Raw genomic sequence first — 7,638 nt, forward strand, 5'->3', positions numbered from 1 at the left:
TAAGACCATGCCCTCTTGTCTTCCTGAGAGTTGCCTGGGAAAAGAGACCAACCCCACCTGGCTACCCCCTCCTTTCAGGGAGTTGTAGAGAGTGATGAGGTCTCCCCTGAGCCTCCTCTTCTCCAGGCTGAACAGCCCCAGCTCCCTCAGCCTCACCTCATAGGGTCAGTGCTCGAGTCCCTTCACCAGCCTGGTTGCCCTCCTTTGGACCTGCTCCAGGACCTCAATCTCCTTCCTGAACTGAGGGGCCCAGAACTGGACACAGGACTCAAGCTATGGCCTCACCAGGGCTGAGTGCAGGGGCAGAATCACTTCCTTGGACCTGCTGGCGACGCTGTTCCTGATACAGGCCAGGATGCCATTGGCCTTCTTGGCCACCTGGGCACACTGCTGGCTCATGAAACATCTGCTATTGCAAACTTCACTGGGGGCACACATTGGCTGCCTGGGATGCACCATGATTCTGAGCCATGCTGGAGTGCAGGATTTGGGCCATACGAAAGATCTGATAGTTGCTTGCGATCCCTTCTCAATATCTCTTTGGAGAATGATATGGGCTTTGTCTTTTTTTTTTTTTTTTTTTAAATATTATTTTGGTGCAAGAGATGGACATGGAAATATGTGAGTCACGTTCTTTAGTAGTATTTAATTTATTATTTTTTTTTTTAATGCTTGACTAAAATACTGCCTAATCTATTTCTCTAAATTATTGATATCTTGACTTTAGTAGATTCTGCGCAAGATGGAAAAAAATCTTCAGGATTAGGCCATGAAAGTACATTTTCTTCAGGTTAGCATTTTTTTTCCTTTAATAAATATCTGTATTACCTAGATTACTGCCTTTCAATTCCTACCAGTCATAATAATGATTTTGCATTTCATAATGATTTTCTCCCAAGCACAGTGTTATTAAAAGACAGATGAAGTCCATTACAAGTCTCATTACATTTCCTGTGAAGCTAGCAAAATATATTAGATATGGAGAGATAGACTGTGACATAATTTACTAAGGGTAGCCTCAGTAAGAGTTTGCTGGATCTGGCCCTCTCTCCAGAGAGATGCTCTGCCTGCATGGCAGTAGCCACACACTGGGGCTGCTGCTCTGAAGCCTGCTCCTTCTCTGACTAGATCATTTTACCTTGCAATTCCTTGCTCTTACAATATAAATTGGAATGGCATTCATTACAGATGGTAAGGTTTTTATTAATTTGGTGTGTGTGATCTTGTGAATGATAAAATAGGAAACTGGATGTACAGATTCTGCATTCTTCGGATGATGTCGTGGTTCTTGTTGATGAACTCTAGGATTTTTAGAATAACAAGCTTGTATGAAAAGGAGAGTGGAAGGCTTTTGAACAGAGAAGTACAGAAATTTCCAGATTCTCATAAAAGACGTAACTTTCATCTAGATTTTTTTTTTAAACTTTAAGAGTAACTTTCAAGAACTTAGCTTTTTTATTACCTCATCTGACCATGGAAAGATTTATTGTTAAATGGAATAATCTCCTTGTATGAATGTTAATTTAGTCTCCTTTACTAAATGCAATACCCAGTTATGGAAAAAAAAGTGTATTGTAATTTGAATAGTAAAAAAAAATGTATTAATGTCACTAATTCTAGTTCAGGAGATACTAAAAGCAGAATGAATTACTGAAAGAAATAACTTTGCAGGAAAAAAGACTTATTATCATTTAAATTGTGAAACATTCTTAATGTCACTAATTGTCCCTCAATTGCTTTTTCTGTAGCAAGCCATTTTTCACTAGGATCATTTCAGCCAGTTGAGGTGATAAATGGGGAGTGATTTAATGAATGGATAAAGCCAGGTTTCTAGTACTGGATGTAGGAACAGCACTAAAACCTGGATGTACATTTTCCTTTTGAGTCTTAGTGGGGGGAAATGGTGTATTTTTTTCTTTCTTAGGTGTTAGTTCCTCAAACAATTGCCAATCTGAAGTTTCCTAACAAACACAGGTTTCTTGTGCAACCTCAGTAACTCTTTCCATCAGGACCACACCCTGTGTCTGCACTTCTGGATGCTCTGTAAACCCAGTGCAGGTTATATTTTTATATATAAAGAATAATCTGGGCACTGACTCCTACTTAAGGGGAGATTGAATGGTTAATGATTTTCTGTTGTTTGTACCATATCAAGTGTGACAGGAATTTTATTTTTTCATCCTTTCTGAAGGCCAGGGGTGGAGAGAGCATCACATTTCCCAGGCTCTAGTCCATCATGGCTGGGTGTGTGTTGCTTCAGCCTAAAACATGTTCCCTTCGAAAAAGCAGCAGTCTCAGTAAGTGACAGACACTAAGCACATCTCTGAAAGATGTGTGGCCTACTTATTTTCTCTAAAAATAAAATGAAGGAGAACTGCACAAGCTTGTTTCCCTGCAGTTTGGTGTCTGAAGGAGTCCTCTGAGTCTGAAGGGAGAGGGGCTTGTCAGGACTCGGCTCTTAGGAGCAGTGAGAGCTGTTTTGAACTACTCTGAGCTCTCAGGTTTGCTCTTCATCAAAAAGCTCCTCATCCCTCCTAGCCACTTCTCACAGCAAGAGCTGCAAAAAGAAAAGGAGAATTACTGGAGACAGGTCTGTTACACTGGTACCTGCAAGAGGAATTGGTGCTTTTCTACTGCTTCTTGCCACAATCCTTTCACCCTTCTAGGTGTCCACTGATCATTTGTAAGGCACACAGAAGAACTCCCTCCTATTATATAGATGTATAAATTGTTTCCAGCTGTTTCCTCCCCAGACACTTTTCCCTGGGTGTAGGAAAATGGAACAGATAGGTGCTCTTGATGGTGTAACTCTCTCAGGTAAGTTATGAGAGGGTGCATCTACACCAGCATTTTAATCCAAACCAGAAGGTAGTTTTGAAGTGATGGTTCTGGTTGTTCCCACTCCATGCAGTGTGAGTTGCAGCCTGGCAAAGCTGTGGGATGTGTGAATGGGGTTCTCTGAAGGAGATTAAACCAGATGTGTCTCAAATAAACACCCAACGTGCTCCCAGGTGGCACTGAGGATCAGAATAGCAGTTATTCTCCTTAAATGGTGTCAATGACAGGTCCTCAGCGTCAACAGTTTTGCTCTACAAATCCTCATTTATTGAGTTTGTGACTTGCTACTGCAGACATATTGTGTCCAGTTTACATACTGAGAGTTAAGGCAGTTTGTGAGGCACTTTGCCAAACAGGATGGTTTGGCAGGGAAGGGCAGAGTGTGTCCCTCCTTCACAACACAGGCTATGCATCATTGAAGCATCTGTCTGATATCCTGTGACTGGGTTCTGGAATTGTTCTCTGTTTTTCTTAGCTGGCTGAGGCAAATTGCATGAGGTTCAATAAGGCCAAGTGGCAGGTCTTGCACTTGGGTCACAACGAGCCCATGCTTGGAGAAGAATGGCTGCCCAGAGAGAAAGTACCTGGTGGTATTTGCTGGCAGCCAACTGAACAGGAGCCAGAAGTGTGCCCAGGTGGACAAGAATACCAGCAGCATCCTAGCATCAGAAATAGTGTGTCCAGCAGGTCTAGGGAAGTGAATGTCCTCCTGTATTCAGCACTGGTAAGAACACACCTCAAGTATTTGGGTTAGTTCTGGGTCCCTCACTACAAGGAAGACACTGAAATACTGTAGTGTGTCCAGAGAGCTGGTGAAGAGCCTGGAGAACAAGTCTTCTGAGGAACAGCTGAGGGAGCTGGGGTTGCTTAGGATGGAGTAAAGGAGGCTAAGAGGAGACCTTATTGCTTGTTACAGCTACCTGAAAGGAGGTTGTAGTGATGTGTGAGCTGCTCTCTTCTAGACGTTTCTAAAAGACTTGTAGATGTGATGCTTAAGAACATGTTTGAGTGGTGGAGTTAGTGCTGTGTTAATGGTTGGACTTGGTGACCTTAAAGGTGTTTTCCAACCAAAACAATTTGATGATGTTATTATTCTAAATTTTCCTCCGTGGCATTTAAGGTATTCCATTTGTTCTCTTCCTACAGGTCTCAAGCTTGTGGAAGGACTTTTGTACATGGAGGGCATGGGAATTTGCCCTTTTATCAAAGTCCTGTTGCAGTCAATAGGGACTGGATTCAGTGACCCAGCAGATGCCTTCCCTGTGCTCCTCTGCCTTCATCTGTACAAATATGAGAGAGGAGCAGATGGAAACACCTTTGGAATCTACTGTGTAGGTAGAGAATTAACTTCAGTGCAGGGTGCTGTGCTCCCAATTCATTCACTACCCCTTATTACAAGCTTGTTTGTATGGTGGTACCTCTCATCAAGCAGACACTACTGACGTAAATGCTGGTTTTCTAGCATTGCAAGGAAACTGGTCTTCAGGCATTGTCTGCGTCCATCTCCCAAGTACTCTGGGCATTGACAAGCTTGGGGATTGTCGATTGCCAAACAATGTCATGATTCTATCTGAGAGTCTCTAAAAAATGTCACTCTGACTCAGTGCTGCTAGGCTGCTACTCAATGGAAAACATTTGTCTTCAGCTTCACTATTTTCAACAGTACCATATGATCTATGAGAAGACTTTTTTTCCCCAGAGAAGATACTTCTGGAATTGAACTCCCCTTATTCTAAGTGATGCCCAAAGCAAGTAGCATTTGCTAGTGTTATGAAATGGCTTCTTCCCCCACACTTTTTGAATGTGAAAAAGAGAGCCCTGCCTCCATGAACTGTAATTATTTAATTTCTCTCTTACTTTCATAAAAGCCTTATTTCCCATCAGATACAAACAGCTGAATTCTTACTCCACAGGAAAAAACACACTGATGACTCTTAAGTGACAACATGCAGCTAGAAACTTCCTAAGATCTTCTGTAGTTACCTGACTTTGGAGAAAATGCATTAATTCACAAAAATTTACTTTTTCTATCCCTCCAAAAGATAAAAAATACAGTGTATTATAAAAGTTCCTCAAACCACCCCCAACTGTGAAGGTGTCATTTAGCTATGGGGTGTTCCCATGAGCCACAGCAGGACCCAGCAATGCCCTGAGCATCTCCAGAGGGGCAGGGCTGGCTCAGGAGTCACCCACCCCATCCCTGTTGTCCCTGTGTGCATCTCTGCTCAGAGCCTGCTGGCTCTGGCTCTTGCACCACTTAGACTGGGACACATCCAGCTGGGAGGCTCAGCCTCTCTTTGCAGACCAGTCTTGAAGCTCATGAAACTGAGAAAGAGCCATTTCCAACCACTTTCTGGTAAATGGCAGTCCAGGGATATTTTTAAACCTTCAGGTTCCTCCCACAGTTTTTGTAGCATGTATGCCTGGGTTTAGCCCTAAGATGGTGGTCTGTGGTGACATCTTGGCAAAACTCTTGTATTTCATCCAATAGTTGCATACTGCCTGTTCTGCGGCAGACTATTCTATAGTCTATGAACTATGCCCACTATTTTCTGTGTTGTAAACTGGTCTTTTAAATGCAGTGCAAACTGGGCCCCTCAGTTCAGGAAGGATATCGAGGTCCTGGAGTGGGTCCAAAGGAGGGCAACCAGGCTGGTGAAGGGACTCGAGCACAGACCCTATGAGGAGAGGCTGAGGGAGCTGGGGCTGTTCAGCCTGGAGAAGAGGAGGCTCAGAGGAGACCTCATCACTCTCCACAACTCCCTGAAAGGAGGGGATAGCCAGGTGGGGTTGGTCTCTTTTCCCAGGCAACTATCCGCAAGACAAGAGGGCATGGTCTCAAGTTGTGCCAGGGGAGGTTTAGGTTGGACATGAGAAAGAATTTCTTTATGGAGAGGGTGATCAGGCATTGGAATGGGCTGCCCAGGGAAGTAGTGGATTCTCCATCCCTGGAGATATTTAAAAAGAGACTGGATGTGGCACTCAGTGCCATGATCTGGTAACCGCAGCGGTAGTGGTTCAAGGGTTGGACTCGATGACCTCTGAGGTCCCTTCCAACCCACCTGATTCTATGATTCTATGGCCAAACATTGCACTTTTCTATTTGTCATTATTTTTTTTCTATTTGTCTTTTATTTCCCTTTTTATTTGCTTCTTGTTGTTGGGTTTGTTTGTTTTTCTGGTTTATTTTTTGGTGGGGTTTTTTTTTGTTTTTTGTTTTTTAAATATTGCAAAATTCCCCTTGTATCCTTAGTATCTTCTAGCAAATATTCCTTTATGAAATTTACATCTACAGTGCTGTGGATAATACAAACTTTCCAAATTTTACCACTTCATTCTTTAGCTGGGAATTAGCACAGACACCAGAGAAAATAAAACCAGACTAAGACCTTGGGAGCTGATCTAGTCCATCATCCTGCCTGATGCAGGCTGACCCGTCCTATTGTCCTTCCTGGCAGACACTTGTCTGACCTGTTCTACCAGGAAACTTTTAGCCTCCCAGGGGCTTAGTCCTCTCTGTATGGAGGATTGCTACCAAAAAAATATAACCCTGCCTGTATCTATCACTGTGATGTGCTGACAAATGCACTCATTTGTCCTTCCTGAGAGCAATCAAACCCTGAAACCCAGGTGTCTATAAGACACCAAAGACTTTGCCTCTCTGTCACTTGCTGGGTTGTTGCACTGGTGGTTGTACCAGGTGTCTGGTACACCTCAGCCACCCCTGTTTGCCTCACTCTTTGCTCCTCAGATCAAAACTGAATAAGTTACTTTGACAAAGTGATATCTCCAGCCACCTCTCTGCCTGTTTCATTTGGGCTGTGGGAGGAGATCCCACCTGGGTTGTGCTGCATGTTTCTCCTCCCTGGCAGATGCTTCTCTCCTTTAGCTTGCCATTTTAAAATCTTGGCAAATTTTGCTCTGAGGAGCCAAATAATAAAGCTGCTTCAGTCTCTCCCTGTGATGACAGTTCCTTTTTATGCAAGGTTTAAGAAACACCCTCACTTTTCTTTTTGTATTGGCTGGTTTACCCTAAAACCTTACTGATCTCTGAGAGCTCCTTTAGCAAGTGACAGACAGATGTTAGAAGTCTGTGAAAACATCCCACATGTTTTATGAGACAGAATGCAGCTCATTCTGATTAAAAAAAACCAAATACTGGGGTTAATAGATAATGCTTTTTATCCAGAAGGTTTATTGCATTATTATCTTTACATGCCGCTTCATTAGGTATTATGAAAATGTAGAAATAAGCACTGCAAATGTGCTTTTCTCTCACCAACTGACAGACCAAACTCTTCACAGGGCTCTGTAGCCCTGTTGTGAGGTGGAGGGGCCGATGTGCACTAAACCTCCTTGCAGATGGTTTCTATAGCTCAGCCTCTGGGTCGGTGCTTATGGAGCAGTCAGTACCACAGGGCAGTTGGGGTGAATTATTTTTTGGAGCATGTGCTTGGGGCCTTGGTCTGGAGAGCAGTGGTGGATGAGGTCAGTGGCAGATGAGGTAGCCTGAAGGGTTACAATTTCTTTTTTAGGAGGGCAAGAGAGAAATAGCTGACAGCAGGCATACATATGTGTGTGTGTTTGTGTGCCTGTTGTGGGGGAAGTCTGTCCCAGAGCCAGGCTGCTGCTTCTGCCAGTCCCAGGCAAGGGACCAGCAGGGACACACAAGCATGATGAATGATCAGCCACCTCCATAGCAGGGTATTTATTCAATTTGTTGAGCACACTTTGTAAAATATCCCTCTTTTTTGCTATTGTGGGAACTGGTTGCATGGGTGTCCATAGCATCTTCGGCAG

Source organism: Calypte anna, chromosome 1 (assembly GCF_003957555.1).
Source record: "Calypte anna isolate BGI_N300 chromosome 1, bCalAnn1_v1.p, whole genome shotgun sequence".
Taxonomy (NCBI): Eukaryota; Metazoa; Chordata; class Aves; order Apodiformes; family Trochilidae; genus Calypte; species Calypte anna.